Source organism: Castor canadensis, chromosome 10, assembly GCF_047511655.1.
Source record: "Castor canadensis chromosome 10, mCasCan1.hap1v2, whole genome shotgun sequence".
Classification (NCBI taxonomy): domain Eukaryota; kingdom Metazoa; phylum Chordata; class Mammalia; order Rodentia; family Castoridae; genus Castor; species Castor canadensis.
In genome coordinates this window covers 29889263-29905239 of record NC_133395.1, presented here as the reverse complement: position 1 = coordinate 29905239, position 15977 = coordinate 29889263, and the positions used below count along the sequence as shown (strand labels likewise).

Genomic DNA, 15977 nt, shown 5'->3' with positions numbered 1-15977 from the left:
TGATCAATGTAGGTTTGAAGTCTGCTTTGTCAGAGATAAGTATTGCTACTCCTGCTTGTTTTCGGGGGCCATTGGCTTGGTAAATCTTCTTCCAGCCTTTCATCCTAAGCATATGCTTATTTCTGTCGGTGAGATGAGTCTCCTGTAAGCAACAAATTGTTGGATCTTCTTTTTTAATCCATTTTGTCAAACGGTGTCTTTTGATGGGTGATTTAAGTCCATTAACATTAAGCGTTAGTACTGATAGGTATGTGGTGATTCCTGCCATTTAGTTATCTTAGTTGTTTGAAGGTTCGATTGTGTGTACCTAACTTGATGTTACTCTCTACTGTCTTGCTTTTTCTTATCCTGTGGTTTGGTGCTGCCTGCCTTTTCATGGTTAAGTTGGGTGTCACTTTCTGTGTGCAGGATCCCTTGCAGAATCTTTTGTAATGGTGGCTTTGTGGTCACATATTGTTTTAGTTTCTGCTTATCATGGAAGACTTTTATTGCTCCATCTATTTTGAATGATAGCTTTGCTGGGTAGAGTATCCTGGGGTTGAAGTTATTTTCATTCATTGCCCGGAAGATCTCACCCCACGCTCTTCTTGCTTTTAATGTTTCTGTTGAGAAGTCTGCTGTGATTTTGATGGGTTTACCTTTGTATGTTACTTGTTTTTTCTCTCTTACAGCCTTCAATATTCTTTCCTTAGTTTCTGAACTTGTTGTTTTAATGATGATATGTCGTGGAATAGTTCTATTTTGATCTGGTCTGTTTGGTGTCCTGGAGGCCTCTTGCATTTGTATGGGAATATCTTTCTCTAGATTTGGGAAATTTTCTGTTATTATTTTGTTGAATAGATTACGCATTCCCTTCGCTTGCACCTCTTCTCCTTCTTTGATGCCCATGATTCTCAAGTTTGGTCTTTTGATGGAGTCAGTGAGTTCTTGCATTTTCTTTTCACAGGTCTTGAGTTGTTTAATTAATAGTTCTTTGGTTTTTCCTTTAATTACCATTTCATCTTCAAGTTCTGAGATTCTGTCTTCTGTTTGTTCTATTCTGCTGGATTGGCCTTCCGTTTTGTTTTGCAGTGTTGTTTCGTTCTTTTTTCTGAGGTTTTCCATATCCTGGCAGTTTTCTTCTTTATTGTTATCTATTTTTGTCCTGAGTTCATTTATCCATTTATTCATTGTGTTCTCTCTTTCACTTTGGTGTTTATACAGTGCTTCTATGGTTTCCTTTATTTCTTCTTTTGCTTTTTCAAATTCTCTATTTTTATTGTCTTGGAATTTCTTGAGTGTCTCCTGTACATTTTGGTTGACCCTATCCAGTATCATCTCTATAAAATTCTCATTGAGTACTTGTAGTATGTCTTCTTTTAAATTATTCTTGTGGGCTTCATTGGGTCCTTTGGCATAGTTTATCTTCATTTTGTTGGAGTCTGGATCTGAGTTTCTGTTCTCTTCATTCCCCTCTGGTTCCTGTACTAATTTTTTGCTGTGGGGAAACTGGTTTCCCTGTTTTTTTCTGTCTTCCCGTCATTGTCCTTGGTGTTGTTACTGTCCCTGTACTGTGTGTAATTAAGTATTTTCTAGCTTGTAATAATAACAATGGTAATATTGAGAATGGAAGAGTGAGCTGAGATGGAAAGCAAGAAGTTAAAGAAAAGGGGAAAACAAATATACAGACAAGAGGGGGAAAGCAGAACAAGGTATCAGACAAGAGAGTTTCAAAGGTATAAACAGGGAGTGTTAGTGTACTAATCGACAGTAAGCTGAACAGACAATAGAGAGACAGAGAGAGGATTGAAAATCAAAGATAAAAAAATAAAAAATAAGTAAATGAAAGTAATATCTATATATAAAAATGAAATATAAAAATAAAATGGAAAATAGAAAATTAAAAAAAAAACTTCCAAGTTTATATGCAATGCAATTTCAGTCTTAATAATTTGGATGTCTGTCTCAATCTCCAGTCCTGGAGTTGGTGCCTCAGATGTTGTTCTGTAGTTGTCTCATCAAAGGGGATGCATAAAGTAGAACAAAACTACACACACACACACACACACACACACACACACACACACACACACAAGAAAAAAAAAAAAAAAGCCCCACCAAGTGTCCACAGTTCAAATGCAGTACAGTTTCAGTAAGTTTTTCAGCTTGCAGGTGTAATTCGGTTTTTCTCTCATCAAAGGTAGGGAGGAAAAGAAATAAAAGCGTCTGGAGTCAGTTCTGAGAGTGGTATCTGCAACTGTGGCTCGCCTGCCTGCTGCTCTCAGCCTGTAGCTGGCGGCATTATTTATGCAGATCTCTGGGGTGAGCTAGCACTCACCTGGTCCCACAGGCTTTGTTTGCTCAGAGTTCTCCTGTGCGGGAGCCTCTGCTACAGGCTTTCCCCTTTCCAAGCACTGGGAAAAGTGACACTGCCCCCGCGTTGTCAGGCCTGCGTGTTTATTTACAGTTCATGTGGGAGGTGGGTCTTCCCCCCTCTCCTCTGAAGTTTTCCTCCCACTGCCACTTTCAGAAGCTTTCCTGCTCCTGCTTACTGGGCGGTGCTGCTGCTCCTGCCGGCCGCCATGTTTGTTTACAGTTCACATGGGAAGTGGGTCTTCCCTCCTCTCACAAGCTTCCCCGCTCCTGGTTACTGGGCGCACGCCCCGCTTCCGCCAGAGGCTCTCCGGCCCGCCCAGCTTGTTTATTTACAGTCCCGGGAAGGATTCCCTTCCCCCAATCTTCAGCGCTCAGGGCACCCCACCCTCTTCCCAGCGTGTCTTAACTGTTCTTATTGCTTATTACTCAGTTTCTCTTTTTTTTTTCCCGGGTGGAGGTCAGTCTGTCCAGGGGGCTAGGCTGCTCTGGCCCAGGCTTGTCTGTGGGGCTACCGTGGTACCGCGAAGCTCACCTGGTCCGCGTCTTCCCAAGCCGTATCGGCGCCAGCCACTGGCAGCCCCGGGCGCCCTCCTCGTTTCTCCGTTTAACGTGAAGTGGAGATTCTCTGCCTCAGCTGGAGATGTGGAGGGGTCAAAGTTATGCCTTTTCTCAGTGATTATGCCTGCAAAGTCTGTCTCCAGTGTCTCTCCAAGATTTCACTATAGGAGGGTCGCTTTCTGCTTCCTACCTCTAGCCGCCATCTTGGAATTCTCCACACAATTTTAAAACCAGCCTGAACTACGTAGAGAGACCACGAGGTGGTGGACGAGATCTACTTCAAGGTATGAAGCTTGTAGGCCTTGGGCTCGGGGGTAAGTTCGGAAGAGGGGTATGGAGGAAACTGGTGGAGGTGGCCCCCTGAGATCGGAGGATTTTGGGGGGGAGGGTCCATTCACTATTTTTAGCAACATTAATTGTAGTAGAGAAACAACACAAATTTGAAGAGAATAGATAAAGCACAATAGAATGGAATAATTTCTGGCAGTAAAGATTAGTGATCCATAGATACCAATGTCAGCATGAATTAATTTCAAAAATAATGTTGGGCAAAAAAATCAAATTATAGAAGCTATAATTTTACTAATTGCAAAACCATGAAATTTGATGATATATTGCTTAAGGATACACAGTATGTTGTAAAACTAATAAGCAAATCAAAGAATGATGAGCATAAAATTCAGAATAGTGTTTACCCTGAGGCAATGAGACTGTAGCAGAGAAGGACCCCCAGGGATTTGCCAGTATGGTACTGTTTGGTTTCTTAAGCTTAGTGGTAGGTAGATCAGGCTTATTTTAGTATTATTTGTAATATATGTATAGATTATGCATTATATGTATTTGTATTGTCACATACACAACAATGAATATAATAGGTAATCAGTAGTTTCAGGTTAGGGATGTGTAGTTATATAAAAGCTTAGATGGAGTTGCTTGCTTCCATATCAATTCATCCATAGTTTCCTCTGCAACTTATTGTAGAAGAATATAAAGGAAATGCATGCATTTGGTGATTGCTCTTAGGTAGGGCTAATGGTATTTATGTTGTACAAGCATGCAAATGTGCCACTGCAGTTGTAGGTCAAGATTTGTCATTGGGAAAGCTTGGTTGAAGATGATTAATAGTCTGGGGCCATCATTCATCACTCCATCTGATATGAATAGTGTAAGTATGCAGACAAATTTGGGGAAAATTGCCAATCTAATATTGAGTTTTCCAACCAATGAAAATGGGTTATTTTTCCATTATTTAGGTCTCGTTTAATTTTTCTGTTAAGTATTGAAGTCAGTTTTATTAAATTTATTTGTACATAGTTTGTGATTTAAAATATTCTCTTATAAACAGACTAGCTTTACATTTTTTTCATATATTTTAGAATTGAGAATTAAAAGTGGCTTTTTATTGTTTTTATATCCTGCTACATGACTAGATTTAATTATGAGTTATAGTAGATGTTTTTTAGATTTCTTAGGTTTTCTTTGTAGACAGTTATTATCAATAAACACAGGGGTTGGATATTTACCTCAGGGGCTGAGCACTTGCCTAACAAGCATAGACCCTATGTTTGGTACCCAGCATAAATAAATAAAATAAGCTTTTTCTTTTTAATTCATTCATTTTTTCTTTCTAATTCTTCCTTATTTCCTTCCTTTCTTACCTTATTAAATTGACTAAGACCTCTAATATAATATTGAAAAGTTAGTGAAATTAGCATTCTTCCTTTATTTTATCCAATCTTAAACATTCAGTATTTCACTATTATTGTGTTAGTCATGTGTTTTATATAAAGATCATTTATCATATTAAGAAAGCTCCTATTGGACTGGAGGTGTGGCTTAAGTGGTAGAGTACCTGCCTAGCAAGTGCAAAGCCCTGAGTTCAAATCCCAGTACTGCAAAAATAAACACATCCATACATATATACATAAATACATACATAAATTAAACTGCTGTCTATTTGTGACTTGTTGAGAGTTTTTAACAAAAATAGATTTTTAAATTTGTCAAATGCTATCTGTACACACATTGCATATTATATAGCTTTTCTTTCTTAATCTGTTAAAATAATAAAATACAATGATTGTATATCAATGTTCAGCCTACTTTGCATTGCTTGTAGTGAACTCTACTTGATCTATGTTATATAGTCATGGATTCCATTTGGGAGTGTTTTGTTAAGGATATTTACATCTGTGAATATGAAAAATATGGGTCTATAATTTTCTTTTCTTATAATATCTTTGTTGTGTTTTCATACTAGCCTAAATAAATTGTGAAATTCTTTTTTCAATATTTTCTAGAAGAGTTTGTGTACGATTGCCATTATTTTTTCCTCAGATGTTTGGTAGAACCAATGAATCCATGCAGATTTTTGTATTCTGTTTCTACTGTTACCTCCTTTCTGAGATTTTTTTCTCCCTCCTTCACCAACCTTTCAGGCAACTCCAAACTTTGATCTTCTTAAGCTAAAAAAGATACAGCTCTCAATTTGAGTGTAGCCTGTCTATGCAAAATAAAAAATAGAAGACTTGATATAAATGTAAATTTTAACTTATATTTTTCCATGGTTTGTTTCCACCTCTCTCTGATGAGTTCTGTTTACTTTTGATTATTCATATAGTGTTTTTATTTTTAAATTTTTATTTTTATTAGTATATTATTATTGTACTGGAGGTACATTGTGACATTTACAAAAGGGCTTATGATATACTTTAGTTAAATTCACTCCCTTTATCCCCTTCTTAGAATAGTTTCAACAGGTCTCATTTTTCCATTTCATATATGAGTATATAATATTCCCATCCTCCTTCACCTTTTCCTTATATTCTCCCCCCTCCTACTGGTATCAACCCCTAGAAAGGACCTGTTTTACCTCCTTGTCCATAATTTTTTTTATTAAAAAAGGCATTTTTATTTGTTTAGGATAGCTATACAGAGAGTTTCATTATGACATTTCCATACATATATGTGTTAATACATATTTCGTAGACCTGTTTTCCATTATGTTATCACTTGACAGTAAGACTCACTAAAGAAAATCTTATAAACTTGTTATTATGTGTAGGTAATGACATTATCTCCATTTTATAAATGAGGAAACAGATGCTTAGGGAATTTAGTAATTGGTCTAAGACCTTTTCATAATCAACACACATCCCTAGACCTGCATGACTCCAAATCTTGCTATCCACCACTAGACCATGTTTTGTTTGGTCTGACCAACTTCAAGCCTGAAAGGGCATAAACTAGTTTGCTATGCATCTACAACTAGTTATTCTATTGTACTCTTATGTTGCAACTTATTTTCTTATTAATGTCGATGATGTTTAGGTCTTCTGTTCTAGGTTTAAACACACATTTAATGGTATTTCGGTGAGCTAACATGAGTACACTGATGAAAAATAAATTATTACTGTTTTTATCATTGAAATCATTGCCCCTGATAATTAATAATTGTGATAGTAATGATATTTACAGGAACTATGGCCAGAAAACCTCATGAAGAGACACTTAGTTTTTTCCCACTGCACTCAGGTAGGATTTTGCTAAATTCTCCCAGTCAGGTCAGAATTTCCCCTGCCTTAAACTCTACAATGTTGGATGACCCATCAACCTCATTGGCCCAGGACTTTCCCAGGAGAGAACTTTAATTGGTCAAAGTGAAAAAGTCCTGAACAGTTGGAAAATTTGGTCACCATATAAATGAACCCTAACCTTTCTGGCTTACTTTTTGCCTTTGATATTTTCTCCAAACTGGATGGAGGCAAGGACAGCTGGTTAGCATTTTCAGAATAATAACTGTCCACATAGCTGAAGACTGTTACCATGTCCTTCTCACTTTTTCCTCCTAAGTCAACCAATGGGCTTTGACTAAGGAAGGACTTACTTCATCTGAAGCATCATGCTCAGTGCTCCAAAGGGACTCAAAAGAGGCAGGACGTGAAAGCCCTGACCTAAAAGAATTAAAGTTGGTGGCTCCAGTTCCTTTCACCTTTGCCCATAGGCCTTGTTTTTCAACACTTTGATTATCTGTATTGATTTGCTTTGAACATTGGGCAGAATCACCATGTTCCTTGTAATTTGTGGAGACCAGAAATGTGCACACAATATTTAACTGTTAATTGACTGTGCCAAACTGCATAAAGTAAGATCACATGGGGGCTCTAGGACCCTACTTCTACTTTTATATTTATTTGTTATGTCTGATTTGCAACCATTTATATAACCATCACCACACTCTCTCAGATTCTAGCTTGCTGTGAGCTTCTTTATGATGCCTGCAAAGGGCTCAACCTAAGGTAGGGGTTTTCATTATAAGAAGCAGGATTGTCCACAAACAATTCTGCTTTGTATTAAGCTCTGCATATTAAATTTCTAAAACTATACTTGATCTGGTGTTTACAAATAGTTCTCACAACAAAAAACTGAGCTGCATATATTCCATAATTCTAATCATCCCTCCCTTTAATTTGCCATCTGCCATTTATGGAATTGCCTTTGAACTACATTCTTTAGAAAAATAAATCTACCCTTGCCAATTGTTCTCTTACACATATTAGTTTAAGAATTCAAGCCCATGTCATAGTGACCTTGTTGTTTGATTTGAATCCTCTCACCATTTAAGCATAGAAAATATTTCCTTGGAACAGGTGTTCAGAAATATCTTGGGAAATCCAACAACTTACAGAAAATGAGTTGGCTTTGGACTTCTAGCTTCAGCCCTAAAGATACTTAACTATTTAGCATTTTGTTTTTGAAATACAGTATCATTTATGGTCTAGATACCATAGACAGCTGTTCAAATCCAATTCAAATGGACTCTGTTTCTACCATATTTATTTAGCATGTCTAGCTAAATCTCTGAGTAATCTTGGCTTGAGTCCTTAAACAGGTATTAGAAAATACCAACTGTTGATTTTCTTTTCTTTCAAGATACATACAATGTGAAATTTTCTACAGAAATTTGTTTATTAGCTTTATACAAATAATTTTCTGTTGTTTTCTATTTGCTTTTCTTTATATGGCAATCAGCCTTGCAAAAACTTTAGGGGAAATTAATTTTTTAAAATGTGAAGGAAAATTACCTTGAATTATAACCTCTAAAAAACAAAGTCTTGGAACTGAACATCGCGGTGCATACCTGTAATCCCAGCACTCACGAGACGGAGGTAGGAAAATCACATGTCCCAGTCCAGCCTGGGCTAAGTAGTGAGTTTGAGGCTACCCTGAGCTACATAGCAAGACCCTGTCTCAAAAAACAAATAACAACAAAACAAAAATAAAATAAACCAAAACAGAAAATAAAGGTTAGATTTCACACTTCCCTGTTGATGACATTGCATGTTGCCACATGGGAAACTCTCCTGCTTTTATGTTTGAGGAAGCTGGGTTATTTGAACCATACACATATATACAAACATTTTGTTTCTGTTCTACTCATTGAAACACCTTTGTGTAACTTTCATTAGACCTGGGGATAACATTAACGTCTAGATGTTTTCTCCTAACAATGGATTGCTAGTTGATTTGTTGAAAGAATAGTAAAAAATTAGAATGTTATTTCAACATATAATCAGAAAGCATACTGAGTTTTTTTAAGTGATTTTACATTTAAGGATAACTATTTTGCATTTGCTTTAAATGAGTGATTGGCATTTGTTTTTAAAGCATGAAGAGTTATAAAATTGTACATCTATTATAATATGGTTAAATGTTAGCTTGTGTGCTGTGACCAAAATACCTAAGAAAATCAACTTAAATGAGAAATTATTTACTTTGCTTTACAGTTTCAGAGGTTTCATTCCATGGTCTCTTAGTCTCATCTCTATAGGCCCGTGGCAAGACAGAACATCATGAAGGAGGAGGGTATATATGACAGGGAAAAGCTGTTGAGAGAGAGAGAGAGAGAGAGAGAGAGAGAGAGAGAAAGAGAAAGAGAGAGGGCTAGGGAAAAGATACAGTCTGAAAATCATGCTCCCAAGACTCACTCACTTCAAGTAGGTCTCACTCCCTAAGTTTCTGTCACCTCTTAACAACCCATCAATTTATGAATCCATGAATGGACTGATCCACTGATGAGGTCAGAGTCCTCATGATCCAATCACTTGTCCAAAGTCCCATTTCTGAACATTGCTGTATCTGTGGCCAAGCATTCAACACACAATCATTTGGGGAATGTTTCAGATCCAAACCATAATAGGTTATTTTGTATATTTGGATAAAGTTGTATAATTACAGTTTTTCCCAAGACAGAGACAAGCGAATCAGCTCATGGCTTTACAATGCTAGCACATACTTTTGTTTTGAAATAACTATTTTTACCTGGAATTGGGAAGCATATACATTTTACGTCCCTATGCATTGAGTGGGGAAATTCTATCACTGAGGTTGTTAGATTTTTTTTTCCCTGTGGATTTTGCTTCACAATGAAGAGGAATAAAGTAATTCTGACTACTATAATTAGTTCCACACATCTGCAGTAATATTCCTACTTACTATTTTGCTGTAAAGCATCACTGACACATAGTGAAATTCATTCTTTTTATTTCACAATTCTGTGAATTTTGACAGAAGCATACAATCATGTAACAGCCATGTGCTATGTGCTGTGCTAAACTTTTCATATGATTTTGTTTTAAACTGTATCAGTAATTCAAGATTTATCACACACACATTTTATAGGTGAAAAGTCTCAGACACAGAGAGGTTAAGTAACTTGTCCTCCGGAAAGTTGTAGAGGCAGGGCTTGTATTCACATCTGATTGCTCAGTGTATGTTATGTTCCCAAACCATGATGTTCTTCTGTCTGGCTCTTGATGGGCCCAGTAATATTTAATAGACCCGATCTTTCCTTGATATTCTGACCAAATACCCAAGAAAAACTGATAATCATTGAATTATGTAGAAACTTGTGTTTTCATTAGGTTCATAAATTGATTAATCCAACACACAATTATTGGATGTTTACAATTGCCAGCAAAGAATAGATAGGAATGAACAGAAGAGGCAAAATCTGGCCACCTGGAACCAAATTGTAGATTATGAACGAGATCACTGAGTACCAATATATGGTATATGTGAGAATAAACTGTACGACGGATAAAGAAAAACGAAAGAGGGTACGGAATATTGAGGAGTTGTTTCCATTTTTATCATGTTGGCGATTAAAAAGCTGACATCTAAGTAGACACTTGGAGGAGGTAGAGTAAATGCTTTTAGCATCTGAGCGAAGAATAATCTAGGCAGAAGGGTGGTATGTAGTAATGTCGTGACTACACATTAGTAGTGTAGTCTACCTGTGTAGTGTAGTGACCTGTGTGGAAAGTGGGGATTTTAACACTGTTTTGAAAATTGATTAAGAAGAGAAATCTTAGAAGTAGGAAGGTAAGTTAGAAGGTTTTTGCAACTACCCAGATGAGAAATGACAATGGCTCAGAGCAAGAGAAATTGTTGCAAAGTGGTAGGATTTGGGATGTATTTTGAAAGTGGAGCCCTCTTCATTGACCAGTGGACTAGAGATGGATTATGAAACAAATTCAGAGATTGATAATGAACCCAAGGATTTTGGTATAAGCCATAGTGTTGGCAAGCTATGGTGCAAAGTACAAATTTGGTTTGTGGCTTGGTTTTGTATGGTTTGGGAATAAATAATGGTTTTAACATTAAAATACATACATATATATGTTTAAAAATAAAAAGAGGAATGTGCATAATTTCTTTGTAGAAAAAAGTTTATTGATCACTGGTCTACCTGGAAGAATAGAATTACTGAGATGAGAAAAACTGGGATGAGAGTAATTTTTTGGGAGAATTATTAAGAATTGATCTTTGGCCATAAGTTGGAGCTGCCTAGTAGACACACAGGTATCACTGAATTTTTGAGGTTGGATAGAGGGTTCATGCTGGAGATGAAATTCAGGAGTCACTTATGTAAAGATAGAATTTAAAGCTATGACTTGACTGAGTCACCAAAGGAATGCATATGTGAAAATAGAAATCTAGAGGCAAACTCTGGAGTGTGCCAACATAAAGAGGTCAGGGAGATGGGAGAGGAAGTAGAGAGTACTGAGTTTAGAGGGAACTAGGAAAGTGTTGTGCCCTAGAACCAAGAGAAAATTCAACAAACTGGATGAATTTGAACTCAGAAAAATGTACAGAGTTTATATGTTCTAGAAGCCCCTATAAGGAATGGAAAATTTGACATTTTTATTGACAAGGTTTTAAAATATCTAGCATTTGAAACAAATACTCATAACTGAAACTTACATGATATATGGAACATTAATCTATAATAAGTAAACATATCATTTATCATCACTTTATTGGATGTTAATTATAGAAAAAGAACTTCTCTCCTTTTTATTAAGGTAATTTAGACTGAAAGTTGTGTAAGCAGATGCATAAACAAAACTTTTGGGTGCTTGACAATTGTTACTCCTACATTTCCTAACACAGAATACATTTTTTTTTCTTGGTCTATCCTAACTACTTACTCAGTGGTTTAATTTCTCAGTTATATGGAGGTTTTCATGGTTTCCAACACAAAAAGTTTACATTTAACCATGGACAAGGCAACAAAACAACTGAGAATTAATGTCGCCATTGGGGCTATCTTAAGACAAACATCTGTTCTAATTCCATATATTTTAATATGGGAAATGGATTTAAATTTGAGAATTATTGGATATAAATTTTTAATGTCTCAACTGAGAAATTAAAATATTGGGAAAATATTATTTGCTACGTGATAGAGATAAAGAATCATAGAATGAGGGATATAAAAATTAACTTGGATACCAAGTTAATTTAATTTGTTGTTATTGAAAAAAGAGTTTGTGACTAATAAATACACTAGAGATATGTTCTTTTTACATATAGTTTCTAAATTTACCTCATCAAGATAAGCTATTTTCCTCACATTTCATAATTCAAGTTGAACCTCTAAGGTTCTTCTGGCTCTTGCCCGTCAGTGTCATCTAAACATCTAGTTTCCTTTAGAGACCTTCCTTATCCCAACAGATCAGAGCATATCATATCCTAGCTATGAACAGTTGAAGCTGATAATAAATATTATCTTACTCTGGTTTTTAAAAGTAAAATAAATTAATTAAACAATGGAAATGAGCAATCCCTCACTTCAAGTTTGAAGCAAAAGATAAAAGACTTTTTTAAGATCTGAAGAGAAAAGTATTATTGAATCACACTAAAAAGTCTAAAAGCATAGGAAACAATTAACAAAATTGAAATTTTATAAATACATTTAGCAAGGGACTAATATCCCAAGTATATAAGAACTGAAACTCCTCAATAGCAAGGAAAGTAATAACCCTTTTAAAAAATGGATAAAGGACCTGAATAGACATTTTTCCAAAGAAAACATACAAATGGCCAACAGATACATGAAAAGTGTTCAATATCACTGATCATGTGAGAATGAAAATTAAGAACATAAGATATCACCTCCGACATGTTAGAATGGCTATTATCAAAAGATGAAAGATAACAAGTGTTGGTGAGAATGTGGAGAAAAGAGAACTGCTGTTGGATATGTAAATTAGTACAGCCATTACAGAAAATAGTGTGAAGGTTCCTCACCTCAAGAAAATTAAAAAGAATTAACCTAGAAGGTAACATCCACGCACAGGAAATCAATGTGAGTCAATGCCCTGTATAGCTATCCTTATCTCAACCAGCAAAAACCCTTGTCCCTTCCTGTTATTGCTTATACTCTCTCTACAACAAAATTAGAGATAAGGGCAAAATAGTTTCTGCTGGGTATTGGGGAGGGGGGGAGAGGGAAGGGGCAGAGTGGGTGGTAAGGGAGGGGTTGGGGGCAGAGGGGAGAAATGAACCAAGCCTTGTATGCACATATGAATAATAAAAGAAAAAGGAAAAAAAAAAGAAAATTAAAAATAGAATTACCATATAATCCAGCAATCGTATTTTGGATATATATTCAAAGTCAATGACATTACATTGTCAAAGAGACATCTGAATTTCCATGTTCACTGCAGCATTCTCACAATAACCAAGCTATGGAATCAACAAATTTCTCTATTAGTGGATGGATGGACAAAGAAAATGTGGAATATTATTATATGTGAATATTATTCAGTCTTTAAAAGGGAGTAAACTGCCACTTGAGATAACATGGATGAACTTAGAGGGCATTATGTTAAGTGAAATAAGCCAGTCACAGAAAGAGAAGTACTCATGATCTCACTTACATGTGGAATCTAAAAAGTCAAAGTCATAGGTACAGAAGCATGGTGGTTACCAGGGTCTGGGGTTGGGGTAGGATGGGAGAGTGATGAGGGAAAGGGAAGATATTAAGAGTTGTGTTAGTCAAACGGTGAAATGTTTCAGTTAGAAAAATTTCAGGTTTAAGTGAACTGTTGCATAGCATGGTGCCATAGTTAATAATAATGTATTATGTATTTCAAACTAGCTAAAAGAGTAGACTTAAAATGTCCTTATCACAAAGAAATGATAAGTAGATGATGCAACTGATATGTTAGTCTAATTTAGTCATTCCACAAAGTATGCATGTATCATGCATTACATTGTAAATTATTATTTGTCAATTAAAAATAAAATATAAATTTATAGGATGAAATAATGAGCACATCATTAATGTGGAATGCTTGTAATCTTTCTTCTTGCTTCTAGTGACTTATTTACCAAGCTGCCCTATAGTCTAAAATCTTTCTTAAACTCTACTCTCATTATGCCATTCCCCTCCATTAGGAATCAAAATTAAAGTCCAAATTCATTGTTAGCTTGATAAGCATAAACATGCATTCATTAGATCAGCTATTTCTGCTATCTAACCTATTTTCCTACTTTCTCTTTTTTCCCTTAGCAGATTATTTTATTAATGTCATTCTGAACATTACACAAATACACCCTATATTCTAAAGTATCAAACACTGTTCCAGTAAGAAATTTAAGAGTACATTTAGGGCCATTTTAAGAAATGTGATTGTTACAATCACTACCCATTACAACCAAATTAATATGCATTTATCATCCTAGTAAGAAAAACTATCATGATGCAGAACTAATGCTAACTTAATAACTCACTGGAATTCAATCATTTGTGGTATGATCAAGAAAAGGGGGCTGGAATTTCTAGGTTTTTATTTCACCTTTCAATTTCTATCTTTGAGGCTTCACTCATTACTCTGCCCCATATATATTTAAAAACATTTCTGAAACTAATTTTCTACTTTCTAATACTTGTTATCCACTCTATTCAAGACAATTTTACTGTAGTGTACTTCAAACACACACACACACACACACACACAGTACCATGGTCTTTGCTTTCTAAAGGTTCTTTCTCTTTGTCTACATACATTAAGTTATTCAGCTAACATGTACGCAGTTACTGAGACCACAGACACTTTTTAAATATTCACAGGATACATGGAAGTATTTGGGCATGTATGTATACACATATCTTATTGCAGCTTTTGTAACTGATGCCTCTTTCGTTTCCTTTACCGTGTAGTGATCCCCTTAGTAATACCGCCTCTCCTTCAGGCTGAATGAGTTTGTGGTTAGAGAACTGCACCAGCAATCTACACTTATGGGCATACAGCCAGGTCTTTATTAGCTAGTTTTAATAACAATAATGATAGTAATAATAATAGTAGTTAACACTTATTAAACACTATGTGACAACTTTGTGCTTAGCATTTTACATATATTAGTCTAATGAATGCTCCTGACATGGTAAATATATCTACCCACATATAGTAGGAGATCTTGAAAACACTATTGGAAAATTACAAGCTCCAACTTGTTAGTGCAGCCAATTAAGGCATGCTACATGCTCAATTTAGTCTATTTGCAGATGTTATGAGTACTGAATTGTTTATAAGCAATATTGCTATAGTGTCTTAGATGACCACTGCGTATGTCCTATCCAGAAGTTTCATTAGAAGGCTTGCAATGATTTTATATACATCAGATGACACTCTAAAGCAAGACAAACCATGGAACAAAGCCTATGAGTAAACCTCCAGAAACTTCTTTTAGTTGCTCTGAGTGTAGGGATATGACAAAGAACCCCATCCAAGGTATTGCTGAAGTTCATGTATTCCATATTTATTGTTTTTCCATTATTTACAAGCTTAATTTATTTAGATGAAATTTTCAAAAAAAATTGAGGTTAATTCGTTATGGCTTTTTTGGTGAATTTATTCTGGCTCATAGTGACTTTTTTTCCTTTCTTGAACATTTTCCTGTAATTACTGATGGTCTCCTTTTCTTATTTTTGTATTATTTGCCCAACTGGCATTGTGTACCTCTCATTCTGTATAATTCATATTGAATCTAATCACAATTCTGTGATCACTTTAGCAAATTCTTGTCTTATAGCACTATATTGTTTTTTAAACTTTATCTGATTCCTTCTGGATATTTTTGGTTATTGGCATAGATGTGAGGTTAGGCAGGAGCACAGATTGTTAGGAGATATATTACAATATTAGGAAATCACATGCACAGTCTATCAGTCGGGTTCTTATTGTAAGGTATGTGGTGGTTATTAAGGATATTGTGTAGGTTAGAAGATCATTGGAAGGACTGGAAAAATCAGATGAAGTTTCCAGGTATAAAATTCAAATTCAAGCTGCAAAACCATTTGAAGTTAACTGCTATTTTACTCCTTCTCAGTCCAGAAGTGACTGTACTACAGCTAACTCTGCATCAGGAATTTGAGCTTTTAGTCTCTACAACTATGACACCTAGTGTCATAGCTATCTTAAAATCTCACAGAACACACTACTTTGATTGTGGTGATGATGGTATGAACAAATATAATGTGATTCCAGTGGCATAAAAATATATCATACATTTACATATGTTACATAATATTTGATAATGATAACAAATACCATGTTGCTATCTTAAGTATGTATACTACACTCTAGTTTATTGTTGTTTAGAGTGTACTCCTTCTACAGTTTACTATAAATCAGTGTGCATGTTACACTGGCCATGACCTCACACATTTCATGTTTACTGTTTCTCTTAGCATCCCCAAGAGGCCACATCTA

The 15977-nt window shown here is 35.5% G+C and overlaps 1 long non-coding RNA gene across 2 annotated transcripts in view; it reads left to right on the top strand.

Annotated features, from left to right (window-relative positions):
• The window catches only part of LOC141411444 (uncharacterized), a 203911-nt gene that overhangs the window by 32997 nt on the left and 154937 nt on the right, over window positions 1-15977 (top strand). The window contains exon 3 of one of the 2 annotated variants that reach the window (XR_012436192.1): window positions 3110-3197. The exons of the other annotated variant lie outside the window; for it this stretch is intronic. This is a non-coding gene — a long non-coding RNA (uncharacterized lncRNA). The remainder of the gene's footprint in view (window positions 1-3109; window positions 3198-15977) is intronic. 2 annotated transcript variants of the gene reach the window in all.